The sequence below is a fragment of the Ovis canadensis genome, chromosome 7 (assembly GCF_042477335.2).
Source record: "Ovis canadensis isolate MfBH-ARS-UI-01 breed Bighorn chromosome 7, ARS-UI_OviCan_v2, whole genome shotgun sequence".
Taxonomy (NCBI): Eukaryota; Metazoa; Chordata; class Mammalia; order Artiodactyla; family Bovidae; genus Ovis; species Ovis canadensis.
In genome coordinates this window covers 44,625,843-44,647,422 of record NC_091251.1, presented here as the reverse complement: position 1 = coordinate 44,647,422, position 21,580 = coordinate 44,625,843, and the positions used below count along the sequence as shown (strand labels likewise).

General features: G+C 41.8%; 1 protein-coding gene across 1 annotated transcript in view; it reads left to right on the top strand.

Annotated features, from left to right (window-relative positions):
- RASGRP1 (RAS guanyl releasing protein 1) overlaps positions 1 to 21,580 on the top strand; it is a 178,666-nt gene that overhangs the window by 67,683 nt on the left and 89,403 nt on the right. Inside the window, exons 2-3 of the mRNA XM_069596015.1 lie at positions 11,683 to 11,800; positions 13,144 to 13,249. The gene's annotated coding sequence lies outside the window, so the exon portion shown is untranslated. The remainder of the gene's footprint in view (positions 1 to 11,682; positions 11,801 to 13,143; positions 13,250 to 21,580) is intronic.

Sequence of the window (21,580 nt, the reverse complement as noted above, 5' to 3'; positions counted from 1 at the left end):
TGCAAGGAGATCCAACCAGTCCATCCTAAAGGAAATCAGTCCTGAATATTCACTGGAAGGACTGATGCTGAAGCTGAAACTCCAATACTTTGGCTACCTGATGCGAAGAACTGACTCATGGGAAAACACCCTGATGCTGGGAAAGATTGAAGGTGGGAGAAGGGGATGATAGAGGATGAGATGGCTGGATGGCATCACTGACTTTGTGGACATGAGTTTGAGTAAACTCCGGGAGATGATTGGACAGGGAGGCCTGGCATGCTGCAGTTCACTGGGTCACAAAGAGTTGGACATGAATGAGTGACTGAACTGAACTGAATTGTTCATAATTACCAAATCTTGGAAGCAACCAAGATGTCCTTCAGTAGGTGAATGGATAAATAAACCATGTTACATCTTCACAGTGGAATATTACTCAGTGCCAAAGAAGGAATAAGCTATTAAGCAGTGAAAAGACATGGAGGAAGCTCAAACACGTATCACCAAGTGAAAGAAACCAGTGTGAAAGGGCTTCACTCTGTATGATTCCAACTTTTTGACATTCTGGAGAAAGCAGAACTATGGAGTCAGTAAAAAGATCAGAGGTTGTAGGGAGGAAGGGATGAATAGATGGAGCACAGACGATTTTTAGACCAGGGAAATTACTCTGTATGATGCTATAATAGAATGGATACATATCATTATTAATTTGTTCAAACCTATAGAATATAAAACACCAAGAGTGACCCCTAATGTAAACTATGGACTTTGAGGGGTGATGATGTGTTAACATAGGTTCTTCAGTTATAACAAATGTGCCACTTTGGAGGAGGTTGGTAATGGGGAAGGTTACGCATGTGTGGGGGTAGAAATATATGGGAAATCTCTGTGCCATCTGATCAGTCTTGCTGTAAAAATTAAGTTTGTTTTTGAAAAATGAGAGAGAAGGTTATTGCTGTGTTACTTGACAACTCATGCATTTCTATCATCTCACTCTAGTAAAAGGAGGTTTATGATAAGTAAACAAGATGATGGAATCTTAGAAAAGAAATTAAGTCAAGCCTTAGAACTGAAAATCCATCATCAATAGTAACAATAATGATAATAGCTATTCTTTCGAGTGCATATCCTGTGTCAGGCACTGTGCTGAGCAACTTGCCTGATGCAATACCATCACTCCTGTAACAGGAGGAAATTGAGTCCTAGAGAAGCTAGGCAATTTGTCCGTGTTCACAGATAACTGAGCCCTGGCCTGTGAGACCCCAGAATTGGAGTGTTTATGCAGTCTTGTCATTTCTTAGGCTCACGTGGCTCTTTCCTTCTTTGCCTTGCTCAGTGGAAGAGCCCCTTCTCCTTTCTCATCTACTGGCTGCCGGGTCCCCAGAGCTTTGGTGGATACCCCTATCTCTATGACTCCCAACCCAAATTCTTGAGTGTCTATGACTCGCCAATGAGTTGGCTGTGTTTGCATCAGGTATCTACCCAGGAATCAGCTGACCATAGCCAGGAGAGTCACCCCAGAACTACGGGTAGCATAGGTCAACTGCCAGATACGCCCACCATTTGGGGACATCACTCATTATCCTTGGAAATAGAGCCCTGGAGAGGGCATAGGAATCTTGCTGCTTTCCTCATGTCAAGAATCAGGCTACTAAAGGCACAGCCCATGGTGCTATGCTGAGATTTAAAGGGCTTAAACTATGGGAAGTGCATAGGACAGTACCTGATACAAAGTAATTGCCATGAATAGGATTCTTTTTCAAGTTGTTCTACAACCGTATTTGCTCCGGTTTTCTGGGATGCTATGCCCTTGACTCCCAACTTTGTTTACCTGACTCACGTCTTTCAAGAACACATGCTTCAACAATTGCCAAACTCAAATGTCTCTGGAAACACATCCTTTTCTGGTGCAGGTTTGATGATAACCTTAGTCACGCTAGTGGTAAAGAACCTGCCTGCCAATTCAGGAGACATGAGACACAGGTTCAATCCCTGCATCAGGAAGATCCCCTGGAGAAGGAAATGGCAACCCAATTCAGTACCCTTGCCTGGAAAATCCCATGGACAGAGGAGCCTAGAGGGCTATAGTCCATAGGGTTGCGCAGAGTCAGACATGACTGAAGTGACTTAGTACTAGTGTCTTAGACAACAGAGGTGGATGACTCCCAGTCTGAAAATGTCCAGGGCCATCCTCAAGTGACCCAAACCAATGCTATCTTTGGGAAAGTAGTCAAAACCAGATCTTGAAGGAAGAAAGTGGAGTTCATAGAAGCGATAGGCAGATATGCCTGATATCAAATTCTGCTCCCGAAGGCACAGGTTTTGCTCCACTGGTCCATGTAACAAGGAAATCTTTCATTAATGATGATAAACAACAGGTGGAAAAAACCAGCAGACTGAACTTGTCCAGACACGAAGCGTGAGTTATGTATTTGCATAATACCCCTAATTGATGACACCACACCCAGCTAGGGAATTTAAGCATTTCCAGAAGACTGCATAGCTCTTCTAGGTTCAACGCAAACAGTGCTTTACGCCAAATAGGTATTCTGACTTTTGTTGATAATACAGAATAGATTAAGAACAGAAACAGGCAGGGTTGCCCCAAGGCATCATCCAGACAAACAAGATAAGTGATTTCTCAGCCCAGGCATCACAGCTGCCACCAATTTATGTTTGTGTTATTTCAGATTTTTCATTTGATTCCCAATCCCAACCATTGCCCTGCAAAGAAAGTAAAGCCTCTACTCTCCAGTTTTACAGATGATAAAACTGAAGCCTAGCAAATTAGTACTCTTGCCCCTGCTGGTAAGAACTAGAAGGACTAGAAGCCACATCTTCTGACTCATGAGTCAATTCACTGCCCCATGATGTCTCCCTGAGGTGTGCTTCTGGTGAAAACTATTAATATAGAGGTAACCTTCCAAATAACAAAATCTACCAGCTGAGAAATAACCGGTCTTCTATCTTAAAACATGTTCCTTCTATCACTTTTGTGTCATGAAACTCCAAGAGTAAGCTTGGGAATTACTGTTCATTAGGTAGATCATCTTGATTTATATAATACCCATCACTTTATTAAAGGCCCTGAGCAATCTGCCTACAATGGGGGAGACCCGGGTTTAATCTCTGGGTCGGGAAGATCCTCTGGAGAAGGAAATGGCACCCAACTCCAGTACTCTTGCCTGGAGAATCCCATGGACGGAAAGCCTGATAGGCTACAGTCCATGGGGTCACAAAGAGCTGGACACGACTGAGCGACTTCTCTTTCACTTTCACCTGAGCAGTCTTACCACAAAGAAACCTATATAATTCATATTAACCCTGTATTCCTCAAAATTTGACCATATTCTGGGGTATGTTATTTATCAATATCTTACAGTGGAATATTCTTTGGAAAATGTTTTAGACCATGTTAAAAATCAATCGTTCAGTGACATATGTAAGTTAGTGAAAAAAATTAGGCTTCATTCTATTTTGCTTCATCCACTCTTAGTGTTAATCACTCAGTGATATCAGATTCTTTGCGACCCCGTAGACTGTAGCCTGCCAGGCTCCTCTGTCCACGGGATTTCCCAGGCAAGAATACTGAAGTGGGTATCCATTCCCTTCTCCAGGGAATCTTCCCGAGCCAGGGATGAAACCCAGGTCTCCTGCATTGCAAGCAGTTTCTTCACCATCTAAGCCACTTGGGAAGCCCAGACTAATTTCTAGAAGTAATACTAATTCTCAGAAAGATTTCTGGACAGGCAGCATGCTATTAGGAAGCCTATAAAGGGGGTAGGTAAAACTTGAAAGATCTGAAGCAGGCATTAAGAGGGCAGATTAGTACAGAAATAGAATTTCTATCTCCAGCTTCTGGTGGAAAGTCCAGGTAGCCTCTGTCTTCAGTTTTCCCCTCCGCCTACATGTTTTCATTTATCTAGGTTGATGTCAGTGGTGTTAGCAATGAGATGATTCTCCTTCCTTTCTTCATCTTGTGGCTCCCCCTGCCCCAAAAAGACCTTTCTCTAATCTCCGGGGAGAACTGGCTTTCAGGAGATCAACATCTTCTACGTAAGATGGAATGGCCACCCTGTGTTTGCCAGAAACAATGATGGCATTAAGGAAAAGGGGACTGTTAATTCACCAACCAACTGAAATCCACAGCACAAGCAGAGAGAGGCCTTCTTGATCACACTCCTTTGTCACAAGTAGTGTGACAAGTAGCATGACACTTATCAGTGGCAGGAGCTCCCCAGTTGTCAAGCTAAACAACTTTCCTCAGAAGAATTAATTTTGACACCTCTTGGCCCGACCCCTTTTACATCCAGATAAAACTCATTGATCCAATTTACTGAACACATTTCCCACGTGGGGAAACACTTGAGCTTCCTCGCCTGTGGTCATTCCCAGAGGCAGTCATATTTTAAGGTGATTTTTCTCCTCTCTGTCCTCACCCTGGTTGGAGGGACGGGGTAGGAGACTGGCTGCTTTCTGTAATGTGTTTTCCTTCTCACAAGATCCAGAATGGCCTGGGCCTCCCAGAGCTTTTCTCCCCATCAGGTTCTCATCTCTAAGGTTTCTTCTGTACTCTTGGGGTGGTTCTTCCAGGGAACAGTCTCAGTGTTTAAGACATTGAGGGCAGAGGGCAGCCCCTTCTCTCACCTGCAAGCTGCAGATATCACTTCATCAGTGGTCCAGATTGTCCTTCTCAAGAGTGAGATTGGTTAGTATCCTCCTGAGTGCCTGCTGAGAGATGGAAAAGGGATTCCCCCTTTCCCACCTCTTCTGCCTTTCCCACCTCCACTCTCTCTGGACACACTGGCTGCCTGACGACTCCCCACTCCGTCGTTTGGTTGGCACTTTGCGGTTAACCCTGAGCACTTCTGAGTCACCTTTCTGGGAAGTCCAGTCGGCTACCATCTCTTTTACCTCTCTTTTTTGCTCAGAGGAAGAGCAAAATTAACTTGCTAGACATTACAGGGGAGAAGGCAATGGCAGCCCACTCCAGTACTCTTGCCTGGAAAATCCCATGGACAGAGGAGCCTGGTAGGCTGCAGTCCATGGGATTGTGAAGAGTCAGACATGACTGAGCAACTTCACTTTCGCTTTTCACTTTCCTGCATTGGAGAAGGAAATGGCAACCCACTCCAGTGTTCTTGCCTGGAGAATCCCAGGGACGGGGGATTCTGATGGGCTGCCATCTATGGGGTCGCACAGAGTCGGACACGACTGAAGTGACTTAGCAGCAGACATTACAGAGTGAAGGACGCTTTCTTGAGGATTTAACCACTCAGAGCAGAGAAAAGCACCTCTCCTCAAATTATTCCCATTCTTCACTGCTTGTGATGTCCTTTGTACCATTTACATCACTTTACCTAGGTTAAAAATATTCATAATAGTACTCTTAAAGAGTAAGAAAATACTTTTAACTATTAAATAGTTATTTAATAACAAAACCAAACATATACGTGAAATGTACATGAATACTTTATAAATACTAATGTTTATATTTCAAAAGTATAATGTTAATAAACTCATATAACAATGCTATGAGATAGGTACTCTTATTATGTCCATTTTGCAGTCTTTTTCTAGACTGAGGGAAAGAAAGGTCAATTCCCTATTCAGCTAGCATAGTGAGTGGCAGAGCTAGCATTACCTTTTTTTGTCCCAGACTCTCTGTTTTGGTGTCCCCTTCACTGAGAGGAAAGAAAGAGCCTGGAGCTAAGAAGTTACATGTCACCTGGAAATGGAACAGAAACCTGGGAGGAAGGTACCCTATCTCCTCCCCCTGCATTCACTCTCTGTAGGGCGAGATGGGCTGCTGGGTCTGTTGTGCTCAGGACAGGTGGGGACTGAATCCAGGAGGGTCCATTGGATGGAAAATTACTAAGAGGAGACATCAAAGGTAGGGGTATTCTTGCTAAACTTGCAGGCCAGTCACTTAGATATCAAAGATGGGGGACTAGGCACACCAGATAGCAAGGGTGTCGGGGGTTCCTGCTCAACTGACTCATCAGGATTCTTGCTAAAACCACACCAAATAGGCCCCAGACAGGACTTCCTAGAGAAAGGGCTTGGAGAGAGAGATGCCTGGCCAAAGTTTGGTTGAAGAGGGAATCTTGGTCAATACACACACATAGCAACTTTGCCTCCCTGTATTCCCTCTAGAATTAGTTCTTTTCTAAAAAATTGAGGCAAATTAGTGATCAGAAGACTTGAGTTCTAATCTAGACTCACGTTGCCCCTTGTTCTCCATTTTCATCCTTGACCTCTTTGCTGTGGACCCCCTGAGAAGGTGCTTGCGGGTCAGGGAAAGCGAGACAGAACCATCTCCTGGGGCCTGGTCATTAGCACTAGGTCTCAGTGGCCGGGACAGGTAGACAAGAAGCAGGAAATGCAGGGCAAGTACCAGCTTCAAGGATAACTTAATGTTCATTTTAACTTGTTTTCAACTGCATAACAATGTGGCAGAAAGGAAATCAGTGCCACCAAGGATTTCCTGCCATGATTTCAAAGAATGTTCAGCATCCCTATAGATCGAAGCATATAGCAGGGTCAAGAAAAATGGAAAAACTCTGTGCAAGATTATTGAGTATTCTCTCAGTGAAATGCAAGATACTGTCTTGAAGACCCTCCTAGGGTTGTCTGATTCATTAGAGGACTGTCCTTTCTTGGTCTTCAAAGATTTTACAACTCTGCAGAGACAGACTTTCACTCATGGAAAGCTGAGAGCAATGCAAATGATTCCTGTCCATGAAAAGTCAAACGAATTTTTTCCTGTGTGTGTCAGGTTGGGGGGGAGGGGGTTGGGGGGGCACTGATTTTCACCCTGTGGAAAAGGCTGTTGAGGAGTCTGATGGGCTGCTGTCTATGGGGTCGCACAGAGTCGGACACAACTGAAGCAACTTAGCAGCAGCAGCAAATTTAAATCAGCATTTCTGATTAGCTATATGCATAACTGGACTTTGGCTTTGCCTTTGAACTAGTTGTGATATCTTATTTGTTGTTGTTATTGTTTAGTCACCAAGTCGTGTCCAACTCTTTTGTGACTCCATGGACTGTAGCCCACCAGGCTCCACTGTCCATGGGATTTCCCAGGCAAGAATACTGGAGAAGTTTACCATTTCCTTCTCCAGGGGATCTTCCCGACTCAGGGATCAAACTCACATCTCCTGCTTGACAGGCAGGTTCTTTACCACTGAGCTACCAGGGAAGTCCGATATCTTACTAGTTCTCTCAATATTCATGAATAAAGTGTTTGATGTGTATTCAGTTTGTGTAAGCGTCATGGTTTTACCTTTTTAAAAAATCATTCTCTGACAATAGATAGTTAATAATAAAAATCCTTTCTTACTCTTCTGTTCTGGAGTATAATATTAAGATTAGACCAGATGCCAGATCATGCTGACTCTCGAAAACAGCAAGCTTTAAAAGTAAATAAAGTCTTAAAAGATTCCTTGCAAGGGGACTAGGGATTTGTTTATTTATTTCCGGATTTATTTTATTGAATTGCAGTTGATTTATAATGTTGTGTGTATTTCAGCTGTATAGCAAAGTGGCTCAGTTATACATGTTATTGTTGCTGTTCAGTACTCGGGCGTGTCTGACTCTTTGCAACCCCATGGACTGCAGCACACCAGGCTTCCCTGTCCTTAATTATCTTTTTTTTTTCCTGTCCTTAACTATCTTCCGGAGTTTACTCAGACTCAGGTCCATTGAGTCAATGTTGCCATATTCTGTTTATATTCTTTTCCATTACGGTTTATCTCAGAATATTAAATATAGTTCCCTGCACTATACAGTAGGACCTTATTGTTTATCCATTCTAAATGTAATAGTTTGCATCTACTAACCCCAGACTCCCAGTTCATCCCTCCCTTACCCTGGGACTAGGACTTACAAAGCACCTTTAATTCATTGGTAGAGACTTCCTGGAGCATTAAGATGTACCTGAACCAACAGGAAAGTATCAATTAGCAGTCAAAGAAAGGATATGAAAGGTATGTCTGCAAGTACACCATGTGTACGCTAGATCCACACTAGTAGAGTTTGGACAAAATCTTTTTAAGAGAGGGGTGGAGAAAACTAATATGGAGAGAGTTCTAAATTCTATTAAGATACTTAAGAACTGAGATTCTTTTTAGTGTACTTTTATAGTCCCATTTACCTATTCTTTTTTTTTGCTTGCACTTTTGGTGTCATTTACCAGAAATCATTGTCAAGATCCATAGAATATCATTCAGTTTTTTTGAAGAAGGAAATCCTGCCATACGGTGACAACATGGATAAACCTAGAGGATGTTATACTAAGTGAAATAAGTCAGTCACAGCAGGACAAATGCAGCATGATTTCACTTACATGAAGTATCTAAAATCATCATAGAAATGGTGATAAAATGGTTGCTAGAGGCTAAGGGGAAGGGAAAATATCGTTACCATACAGTGGGTGTTAAGTTTCAGTTACTAGAGATCTGCTGTACACCATTGTGTCGAGAGTCAGCAATATAGTATTGTACACTTACAAGTTTTTGATAAGAGGATAGATCTCATGTTAAATGTTCTTACCACAATCAATAAAAGTAACAAACTTTAAAAGAAAAAGAATTAGGGACTCTTTAGATTCCAACTTTTCTCTGTTCTTAATTCAAGCATGGCAACATAGACCAGAACGTGGCTGTAATGATGAGGGGGTGGCTGCTGACATTACCGAGCAGCTGTTTCATTTCATGCCTTTGATTTTTGGTCTCCTTTATCCTGCTGCTGCTGCTAAGTTGCTTTAGTCGTGTCCAACTCTGTGTGACCCCATAGACGGCAGCCCACCAGGCTCCTCCATCCGTGGGATTTTCTAGGCAAGAGTACTGGAGTGGCTTGCCATTGCCTTCTCTGTTATCCTACTTTACAAGAAAAAAAAGATTGGAGGCAGTGAACAGTGGCTAGAGTCACAAACTGCTGACTCTCAGCCTTGCTTTTCCCACTGCCCCTGATCTTTTCTACAGACAAAAGCAGACCAGAAATACAACCACCAGGGTAACTGATCTGCTGTCACTAAATAAGTGGCTGAAAGGAACCCCAGGGATCAACCAGTCAATCTAAAGTCCACTTGCATCTGAGTCACCTGGAGAACTTATTAGAAATGTAGATTCATTTTCTCCTAAAGGTTGTGAACCAGTGGTGATTCAAATGTACTTCAAAGTTTGTTAAGTCATTACATTTCAGCCCAAATAGCAAAAAGAGGGGAGGATGGTGCTTATCCTTTATGGGTCTTAAACACAAATCAGGACAGATCCACACTGGGCTCCAGGTATCTCGACATGTAGGCCCTCCCCACTGCCCCACTGCCTCTCGAGCACAGTTAAGACGGAGAAATGAAATGAGCTTGATCAAAGTGTTTGCTCTTCACCATCTGCTTACCATTTTCAAACCATCTGTTCTTCCTCACGAACAATCTTGGCTATTAAGGCACTAGAGAGTGGTGAGTAGAGCTGGATTCTCAACCAGGATTTAAATTCTGAAATAGCTTTGAAACTTCCTAGCTTTGAAACCCTGGGTAAGTTGCTTTGTATCTCAGTACCTCAGTTTTCTCATCTATAATAATGGTATCTACTATTATTATTGTGAGAGATATTCTAATTAATACAAACTGTGACAGTTTAACTAACGCAGCTTGTGTGAATTCAAATTACAATACACAGAGAGTTCATCAATGATTTTGGTAAAGTTGCAGGATACAAAATTAATACACAGAAATGTGTTGCATTTCTACATACTAACAATAAAAGATCAGAAAGAGAAACTAGAGAAACAGTCCTACTTACCATCACATCAAAAAGTATAAAATAACTAGGAATAAGCCTTCATAAGGCTACAAAAGGCCTGTACTCCAAAAACTGTAAGACACTAATGAAAGAAATTGAAGATGACAAGAACAGATGGAATGATATGCCGTGTTCTTACACTGAAAGAATCAATATTGTCAAAACAATTATACTACCCAAAGCATTCTATAAATTTGATACAATCCCCATCAAATTACCTTTCACAGAACCAGAACCAAAAAAGTCTGAAAATTTGCGGAGACATAAAAAAAAAAAACCTCCAAATAACCAAAGCAATCTTGATAAAGAAAAATGGAGCTGGCAAAATCAGGTTCCCTGACTTCAGACTATACTACAAAGCTACAGTCATCAAAACAGTATGGTACTGGCACAGAGACAGACTTACAGATCAGTGGAACAGGATAGAAAGCCCAGAAACAAACCCATGCAGCTATGGTCAATTAATCTATGACAAAGAAGGCAAGGCTATACAGTGAAGGAAAGACAGTCATTTCAACAAATGGTGTGAACAGCTACAGGTAAAAAAACTGACATTAGAACCTTCTTTAACACCATACACAAAAATAAACTCAAAATGGATTGAATACCTAAATGTAAGATCTGATAGTATAAAACTCTGAGGGAAACATAGGCAGAACACTCTGAATAAATCACAGCAATGTCTTTTCCTAGCCATCTCCTACGGTAATAGAAATGAAAATAAAAATAAACAAATGGGACCTAATTAAACTCTAAAGCTTCTGTACAGCAAGAGAAAACATAAAAAAAATGAAAAGACAACCCTCAGAATGGGAGAAAATGTTTGCAAAAGGTGTGACTGACAAGGGATTAGTCTCCACAATTTATAAACAGCTCGTGTGGCTCAATATCAAAAAAAAAAAAACAAAACAATCAAAAAGTGGGCAGAAGACCTAAATAGATATTTCTCTAGAGAAAACACATGGATGACCAAGAGGCACATGACAAGATGCACGATATCACTAATTACTAGAGAAATGCAAATCAAAACTACAATGAGAGATACACTCACACCAGTCAGAATGGCCATCATCAAAAAATCTACAAACAATAAATGTTGGATAGGCTGTGGAGAAAAGGGAACTCTCCTACACCATCGGTGGGAATGTAAATTGGTACAGCCATTGTGAAAAACAATATGGAGATTTCTTAGAAAACTAAAAGCAGAGCTACCATATGATCCCGCAATCCCACTCTTGGGTGTACCTCCAGAGAAAAGTATGGTTTGGAAGGATACATGCACCCCAATGTTCATTGCAGCACTGCTTACAAATAGCCAACATGTGGAAGCACCCTAAATGTCCATAAACAGAGAAATGGATAAAAAAGGATGTGGTATAGCCAATGAAATATTACTCAACCACTAAAAAGAATGAAATAATGCCATTTGCAGTGACTTAGGTGGACCTGAAGATTACTAAATGAAGCAAGCCAGACATAGAAAGACAAATATCATATATCACTTATATATGCAGAATCTAAAAAAAAAATACTGATGAACTTACTTACACAATAGACCCACAGACTTAAACAGTGAACTTATGATAACCAGTGAGGAAGGCTGCAGAAAAGGGATAAATTGGGACTTTGGAATTGACATGTACACACTGCTATATTTAAAATAGGTAATCAACAAGGACCTACTATATAGCACAGGGAACACTGCTCAGTATTCTATAATAATCTAAATGGGAAATAATTTGAAAAACTATAGATATATATAGATGTACACACATATGCATAACTGAATATATTTGCTGAAACTAACAATATTGTTAACCAACTATGCAGCAGTATAAAATAAATATTTTTAAAATTACAATTTACATATATATATATATATATATGACTACCCCCACAGCACAAGCAGGGAAAAGGCCATGTGAGGACCCAAGGAGAAGGTGCCCATCTACAAGCCAAGAAGAGAACGTCATTGAAACTGCTGCCATGTTGATCTTGGACTTCTGACCTCCAGAACTGTAAGATAACAAATTTCTGTTGTTTAAAAAAAAAACAATACATGTATAGAGTTTAAAACAGAGCTTGATGTGTGTTATGTGCTCAGGAAGTATTAACTGTCACCCTTATTATTACTGGCTTCTTGCCTATGATTATTTCTTAACATAGGAGGAGAGTTTAACAATGGATTTGGCAGTCATGGGAATAATACTGAGGCATTTCCCCAGCTACAACCTTAGCCCACTGGCCCCTAACTTCCTCATTTGGCCCTGTCAGTCAAGGTTACTGTCCTTGAAGTTCTACCCAGGTGCATGTTCAGTGGGGATTGAGCTTGGCTAGAGCTTGGCACAAAGCAGATCCCAGTCATGCCTCTGAGACTGTGTAGTACGTCATTGGTAGTTACTTTCCCTTGGTGAGCTTCCAAAAGAATTAAAGGTGTTAAAAAGAATACATTTGAATCAGTTCTGATGAGATGGATGAAACTGGAGCCGATTATACAGAGTGAAGTAAGCCAGAAAGAAAAACACCAATACAATATACTAACACATATATATGGAATTTAGAAAGATGGCAATGACGACCCTGTATGCAAGACAGCAAAAAAGACACAGAGGTGTATAACGGACTTTTGGACTCAGAGGGAGAGGGAGAGGGTGGGATGATTTGGGAGAATGGCATTGTAACATGTATACTATCATGTAAGAATCGAATCGCCAGTCTATGTCCAACGCAGGATACAGCATGCTTGGGGCTGGTGCATGGGGATGACCCAGAGAGATGTTATGGGGAGGGAGGTGGGAGGGGGGTTCATGTTTGGGAACGCATATACACCTGTGGTGGATTCATGTCAATGTATGGCAAAACCAATACGGTATTGTAAAGTAAAATAAAGTAAAAATAAAAATTTAAAAAAAAGAATCTTATCCAACACCACAAAAAAAAAGAATTAAAGGTGTATTTTGGTATTTTATCTCCTGACGAAAATCAGAGTGGCATCTATTAAGACATGACACAGACTCCTCAGATAAGGAAAATCTGAGACATCCGCTTCCCATTGCAGTTGGATATTGTTTTTCTATTACCCCACCCCAAGCTTTCCTACTAGACCCACAGGTGGAGGACTCTAGAGTGGAGATAAACATCAAGACCAATTTACAGCAGAAAAGGAGACCTAGACTTCGTAAAGCCTTTGTAGTATGAATCTCATCTTTTTAAAAGAAGATGACATTAAGAAGTGCCAACTACCAAACCAAAGTCTATCATTTAAGTAAAGAGCAATCATTACTTATGACAAAGCTGAGTGTGTTGAAGTATGCCCTAGAAGCAAAAATCACATTAGATAATGACTCTTCTTGCTTTTTAGAGAACTCATGAGACTCGCCATGCACACTGTGGTGAAATGTCATTAAAACCAGCCAAGAATGTCACGTTCCCTGCTCCTGGCCACAGAAGTCTTGGACCACCTGCAGGTAAGGCAGACTGGCAAGCATCAGGAGACTCTGAGATGCTGCCTACTCATTAAACAACAGTTATTGGTCCTGTGATGTCCTAGGCCCTGGAGGCCACAAGGGATGTAGGACATTGCTTTGCAGGGCCACTTGCTATCTGTCTGACTTGGAGTAAATAATGCAAATCCCTTTGAACTTCTGTTTCCTTGTCTGGGACATAGCAAGTAAAATACTTTTTTATTAATTAGTTAATTTATTCACTTGTTTATTGCTACACTGGATCTGCACTGCTGTGCATGGGCTTTCTCCAGCTGTGGCAAGCAGAACTGCTCTCTAGTTGCAGTGTGCGGGCTTCTCGTTGCAGTGGCTTCTCTCGTTGAGGAGCATGGGCTGTAGAGCACTCAGGCTCAGTAGTCATGACGCACAGGCTTAGCTGTTCTACAGCATATGGGATCTCGGTTCCTGGAACAAGAATTGAACCTGAGTACCCTGCATTGGCACACAAATTCTTAACCACCGGGCCACCAGGGAAGTCCTGAGAGCAAAATACTCACATGTCTTAGTGTATTACTTCTGGTGGCACAAGTTACAGAAAAAGCGTGACTCAAGTGCTTTAACAATCATCTCACCTGTCACCAAGTTCACAGGTACGCCATGACCTGGGGCCTGTCTCTGCTTCACTTGGCTCTGGCCTCCTCCATCTGTGTTGGTTTCCTTAACATAGAAGTACCAGGCAAACATCCAGACACCACAGCAGGGAGAAGGAATATCTCTTCCCGTGCCTGCATGCTAAGTCACTTCAATTGTGTCCAACTCTGTGTGACCCTATGGACTGTAGCCCACCAGACTTCTCATTCCATGGGATTTCCAGGCAAGAATACTGGAGTGGGTTGGCATTTCCTTCTCCAGGGGATCTTTCCAACCCAGGGATTAAACCTTTGTCACAAAATCTCTTTTTCATTAAGGAAGTCTTTTTCATTGAGGAAGGCTTCCCAAACCTCTCACTCCCTTGAAGGTGATCACATGACCATGTATGACCCAGGCACTGGTGACAGAGGTCATGAATGGTTTAAAATATTCAGCAGTTACCCCTGGGGTGAGGGCAGACTCACCCTCCCCAAAGATAGGGTGATAGGAGGACAAAAACCTAAAGGTTTATATGGATGAGGAAGAAGCAGTAGCTGACTGGTGTGGCAACCAGCGGTGTTTATTACATCACCCCACAAAGTTCTTGGGATAAACAGATGAGATGATGGATGAAAATGGCCTACTTGGTGCTTGGCACATGGAAATAATAGCAGCTGACATTTCTGAAGACTTAAAATATGCCAGGCACTTTATATGAATTCTCTGATTTAATCCGTGCCCTGTGAGGTAGGAGCCACTATTGTGCCCATTTTACAGATATGGAGACTGGAGCCCAGATGAGTTAAGTAACTTGATCAAGGCAGACAGAATCTGCATTGAAACCTGGGCACTCTGACTTAAAGTCCTGCTCTCCATTCTCTAAGATTTACTGCACTGAAATGAAAGTCAAATTCATCACCACACCTCTGCCTTAATCTCAAGATATGTGTACACTATGAGTTCAGTGGGATTCACACACATGAAAAAATTAGAGAGCAATATAATATAGCAGCTAGTGACAATCTCTGAGGTTTAAGAGAGGAAGGATGTAACTGATGCACACAGAGAAAATGGCAGAGGGTGATGCTGCCAGGAAGGCAGCAGAAGACAGGCCTCTATGGAGGTGTGAGTTTGGGAGGCAATGGAGAGCATTCTAGACTGATGTAGCAGCTTGGAGCTTTCAGGAATAGAAGGCTGAGTAAGTAAGTATTAGTGACCTAAGCAAAGGACAGTGGAATCCAGAGTGAATCCACTCTGTGGAGGAATGGAGAAGCAGAGCAGGGCTCTGGCCACAGTATCTGCTGTAGATTTGGGCTGCACCAAAGGTGGTGCTAGAGTTCAAGCTCAAGGTAGCAGTGTACCTATCCTGGCCTCCACAACCCACCCCTCCTCCCCAAGAATTACATCCCTGTGCCTGCACTTTGGGTACCCAAGCCTTCTGAATGACTGGAGACCTATACCTAAACCTCACGTTCTTATGAAGTGTACCATAGGTTCCTGAGCAGAGAGGACATTAGTATGTTGATGGAATGCCATCCTCTGCATGGAATTTCCAAGAGGAATCTGACTTAAGGGAGAGGATTTCTCTCTATTTCTTATACCACTTCCTGCAGCACCAACTTTCATGCCAAGAAGGACCTCCTAAGATCATGTTCTGGGCAGGGTGTCTGGTCACATACTCCTAAATTGATGCTTTTGAGTCAAATCACTGTGTCTACATCCTACTTAGAGTCTTGTTGCTAATTGTTCAGTCACTAAGTTGTGTCTAACTCTTTGTGACCCCACGGACTACAGCACGCCAGGCTTCCCTGTCCTTCATCAACTTCTGGAGTTTGCTTAAACTCATGTCCATTGAGTCAATGATTTCATCCAACCATCTCATTCTCTCTTGCCCCCTTCCCCTCCTGCCCTTAATCTTTCCCAGCATCAGGGTCTTTTCCAGTGAGTTGGCTCTTCGCGTCAGGTGGCCAAAGTATTGGAGCTTCAGCTTCATCATCAGTCCTTCCAAGGAATATTCAGGGTTGATTTCCTCTAGGACTGACTGGTTTGATCTCCTTACAGTCCAAGGGACTCTCAAGAGTCTTCCCCAGTACCACAGTTCAAAAACATCAATTCTTTGGCACTCCGCCTTCTTTATGGTCCAGCTCTCACATCTGTATATGACTACAGGAGAAGCCATAGCTTTGATTATCAGTTTCTTAGTTATTGCCTTTTACCTTATTTTGTCTTCAGATACTTCCCAAATTCCTCTGTAATCTGATATGTAGGCAACAGATACCTTTCTAGCTTAATAAAATAGATTCAAGTTGGGACAGAATGGTCTTTGGAATGAGAGATTGAGTTCAAATTGCATCAAGGTCATTTACCCCGGGTGCCTATGGAGCACAGAATGAGCTTCGGAGGCAAAGACCACACATGCACATTAGCACAATACCTTATCCTGATTATGAGCAAAGTATAAGGAAGGTGTCTAGATCATGGTCTGGCTATAATTGGTGTTGTAAATGTTAGTTTTTTCTTCCCCTCTGTTCTTTTCCCTTTATAGGGGGTGGGAGGAATGATCAAAGGAGTAAAAGCAAAAAAGCCTGTATGTCGTTTTCAGGATACCTGATTATACCACCAAGTTGCTGGATATGCCCTGCGGTGAGATGTTTACCTACTCTGGTTCCAGTTTCTCATCTACAAAAAGAGAAGGTTGAAGATGATATTTTTTGAGATGATATTTTTTATTATATATTAATCTGCATTCCCCAAGTGCAGAGTCACAGGAATTCCCCTAATTCATCTGTCTCATCTCGGTCCCAGACTCATCTTCCCCAAGTGGGTGTGCCCCAGTTTCTTACCTTTCAACTTGGCCTGCAGGATCCTTGCTGCCTCATATCAGTTGTGAACTGGCTTTTATCAAAGACTAACAAGTACCTACTGCCCAACTAGGGAGAGGGCATGGCAGGCTCCAGCAATGGTGATCTCAAACCCGTCTAGACATTGACAGCGTGGCGCACCTGATAGCAAGATGTCAGGGGAAAGGAATGTGAAGTCACCTCACCCCATGGTTTGCAAACTGTGTACCTCAGAGACCTGGAAGTTCCGCAGTGCCCCTGGCAGCTGAGAGGACAGGGAGACAGTAACAAATGGGCCTTTCAAACCAGAGTGGGTTCACCTCTGATTCATTCACTTCCCAATTTTCAGCAGATGTTTCTTCTGGAAGAAGAATCTAGTGGCGAAAAAGGAAAGAAATTCTTGAAAGTCATCAATTTCATCTTACCCTTTCATTATATAGATAAGGAACTATAATTCATATTTCAAAAACCTCAGAATGAGTCCCATCCCCTTCATATCCAGATCTTCCACTTTCAGGGAAGTTATCCTAAGAAAGCAATTGTGAATTTCTGTTTCAAGAATGTTCATCCTACTACGGTTTAAAATAGGGGGAAAAATTAGAAGCCATAGCAAGAGAGGGGTAGTTGGACAAATACTGGTACATCTTCAAACATATAATATTGGGATATCCCATATGTCACAGAAGGAAATTACTTATATGGAAAATGTGCTCATAATATATTGATAAGTTGAGCGTGCACGCCTGTGCTCATGCGCGCGCACACACACACACACATGCACACACACACACACACTCACAAGTTTGTTCTGCTTCTGCCCCCATGTCATAGGAAGACTTTCTGGAAGCCTCTAAATGGGGCCTTGTTTTGCTTGTGATGGAATACAGTTGATGTACACGTTCACCTGTCTCTTCTCACTGTACACTGCCATTTGCTATACATAGGAAGTCTACTGGGTCCTTGGCTAAAACAGGTAACTCTAAGTCACATTTCCCCCTGATCCTAAAGCAGCCCTCTGTGTGTCCAGAGCTACACAGTCTTTCTTAAATGATTCCATCCCTTTCTGACCATCACTGTCTATCCAGCAGGTCTCAAGTTCAGTTCTTCAGCCAGAACTAGGATAGATACCCCAGAACCTTCCATTTTCCTTTTCTGCTTTTACTTATTCTGCCTCTCATTAAAAGAAGAAAAAAGAAAAACCGAGCTCCTATCTCTCAATTTATAACAGTAAGTATTTGCATGTACAGAAATCAAGGAAATTGGGAAAGGAATACGTCAAGTCTGTATATTGTCACCCTGCTTATTTAACTTCTATGCAGAGTACATCATGCAAAATGCCAGCTGGATGAAGCACGAGCTGAAATCAAGATTACCATGAGAAATATCAATAACCTTAGATATGCAGATGACACCACCCTAATGGCAGAAAGTGAAAAGTAACTAAAGAGTCTCTTGCTGAAGGTGAAAGAGGAGAGTGAAAAAGCTGGCTTAAAACTCAACATTAAAAAACTAAGATAATGGCATCTGGTCCCATCACTTCATGGCAAATAGATGGGGAAACAATGGAAACAGTGACAGACTTTATTTTCCTGGCCTCCAAAATTACTGCAGATGGTGACTGCAGCCATGAAATTAAAAGACGCTTGCTCCTTGGAAGAAAAGCTATGACCAACCTAGACAGCATATTAAAATGCAGAGACATTACTTTGCCGACAAAGGTCCATCTAGTCAAAGCTATGGTTTTCCCAGCAGTCATGTATGGATGTGAGAGTTGGACCATAAAGAAGGCTGAGCATTGATACTTTTGAACTGTGGTGTTGGAGAAGACTCTTGAGAGTCCCTTGGACTGCAGGGAGATCAAACCAGTCAATCCTAAAGAAAATTAACCCTGAAAATTCCTTGGAAGAACTGATGTTGAAGCTGAAGCTCCAATACTGATGTGAAGAGCTGACTCATTAGAAAAGACCCTAATGCTGGGAAAGATTGAAGGCAGGAGGAGAAGGGGACAACAGAGGCTAAGATGGTTGGATGGCATCACTGATTCAGTGGATATGGGTCTGAGCAAGCTCCAAGAGATAGTGAAGGACAAGGAAGCCTGGCATGCTGCAGTCCATGGGGGTCCCGAAGAGTCAGACATGACTGAGTGACTGAACAACAAAATCAAGGAAAACAGGTAGTGGAATGTTTAGGGATTGGGAATGTGTGACAGACAGAATATTGCCCCCCTTAAAATGTGACTGCTGGAATCTGTGAATCTGCTACTTTATATGGCAAAAGGGACTTTGCAGATGGAGATGAAGGGTCTTGAGATGGGGAGATTATCTTGGTTGGCCCACTGTAATCACAAGGGGTTTTTTTAAGAGCAGGCAAGAGGGACAAAGTCAGAGGAAGTGGATATGATGGTGGAAGTAGAGACTGGAGTGCTGAACTTTGAAGGTGGAGGAAGGGACCACAGCCAAGGAGTTCTGGCAGCTTCTAGAAGCTGGAAAGGAAAGAAAACCTGATCTTCCCTGGAGCCTCCATAAGGAAAGTATTTATATCAGCATCTTGATTTTAGCTCCATAGGGCTCCTTTGGAGCTCCTTTCAGCCTTTTTTTTTTTTTTTGGATTTAAAAATTCATTTATTTTGTTTTCATTCTTTTTTTTTTCCTCAAGGAAAATTTTCAAAATATTATTAAAGTATAGTTGATTTGGAAGGAAAGTTATGACCTACCTAGATAGCATATTCAAAAGCAGAAACATTACTTTACCGACAAAGGTCCGTCTAGTCAAGGCTATGGTTTTTCCAGTGGTCATGTATGGATGTGAGAGTTGGACTGTGAAGAAAGCTGAATGCTGAAGAACTGATGCTTTTGAACTGTGGTGTTGGAGAGGACTCTTGAGAGTCCCTTGGACTGCAAAGAGATCCGACCAGTCCATTCTAAAGGAGATCAATCCTGGATGTTCATTGGAAGGACTGATGCTAAAGCCAAAACTCCAGTACTTTGGCCACCTCATGCGAAGAGTTGACTCATTGGCAAAGACTCTGATGCTGGGAGGGATTGGGGGCAGGAGGGGAAGGGGACAACAGAGAATGAGATGGCTGGATGGCATCACTGACTTGAGGAACGTGAGTTTGGGTGAACTCCGGGAGTTGGTGGTGGACAGGGAGGGCTGGCGTGCTGCGATTCATGGGGTCGCAAAGAGTCGGACACGACTGAGCGACTGAACTCAACTGAACTGAACTGATAGTTGATTTACAATGTTGTGTTAATTTCCGCTGTACAGCAGGGTGACTCAGTTATCCATATATATTCTTTATTCATATTCTTTTACATTATGGTTTACCACAAGATATTGAATATAATTCCTTGTGCCCTGCAATAGGACCTTGTTTTTTACCCATTCTAGGTATAGTAATTCACATTTACTAATCCTGAACTCCCAGTCCTTTCCTTTCCGCACCTCCTCCCACTTGGCAACCACAAGTCTGTTCTCTGTATCTATGAGACTGTTTCTGTTTTGTAGATAAATTCATTTGTGTCATACTTTAGATCCCACATATAAGTAATATCATATGGTATTTTTCTTTCTGATTTACTTTGCTTGGTATGATAATCTCTAGTTGCATTCATATTGGTGCAAATGGCATTATTTCATTCTTTTTTATGGCTGAGTAATATCCCCTTCCCTAGTGGCTCAGTAGTAAAGAATCTGCCTGCAATGTAGGAGACCTGGGTTTGATCCCTGGGTCAGGAAGATCCCATGGAGAAGGGAATGGCTACCCATTTCAGTGTGCTTGTCTGGAGAATTTCATGGGCAGAAGAGCCTAATGGGCTACAGTCCATGGGATCACAGAGTTGGACATGACTGAGCAACTTACACTTAATATCCCATTATATATTTTTACCACACCTTCTTTATCCCTATAGATTGGCGAATGTTTAGGTTGTTTCCATGTCTTGGCTATTGTAAACAGTGCTGCTATAAACATAAGGGCGTGTGGATCTTTATGAATTATAGTTTTCTCTGGGTATATTTCCAGGAGTAGGATTGCTGGATCATAGGGCAACTCCGTTTTCAGTTTTTTGAGGAACCGCCATACTGTTTTCCATCATGGCTGCACCAGTTTACGTTCCCAGAAACAGGGTAAGAGGGGTTTGCCATATCCTCTTCAACATTTACTACTTGTAGACTTTTTAAGGATGGCCATTATGATCAGTGAGAGGTGGTACCTCACTGTATTTTTGATGTGTGTTTCTCTAAGAATTAATGATGCTGAGCATCTTTTCTTGTACCTATTGGCCATCTGTATGTCTTCTTTGAAGAAATATCTACTTGAGTCTTCTGCCCATTTTTGACTGAGTTTTCTGTTTTTTTGATATTGAGTCACATGAGCTATTTGTATATTTTGGAAATTAAGCCCTTGTTGGTCACATCATTTGCAAATATTTTCTTCCAGTCCATAGGTTGTCCTTTTGTTTATGATTTCCTTTGCTGTATGAAAGCTTGTAAGTTTGAATAAATCCCATTTGTTTATTTTTATTTTATTTCTACTGCCTTGGGAGACTGACCTAAGAAAACATTGGTACAATTTATGTTATAGAATGTTTTGCCTATATTCTCTTCTAGGATTTTTATGGTGACATGTCTTTTATTTAAGTCTTTAAGTCATTTTGAGTTTATTTTTGTGTATGGTGTGAGGGTGTGTGCTAACTTCATTGAGTTAAAGTTGGCTGTCCAACTTTTTCAACACCACTTGCTGAAGAGACTCTCTTTTCCCCATTGTATATTCTTGCCTCCTTTGTCAAAGATTAATTGACCATAAACATGTGGGTTTATTTCTGGGCTCTCTATTATGTCCCATTGATTTATACATGTATTTTACAAATATCATTGTACTTTG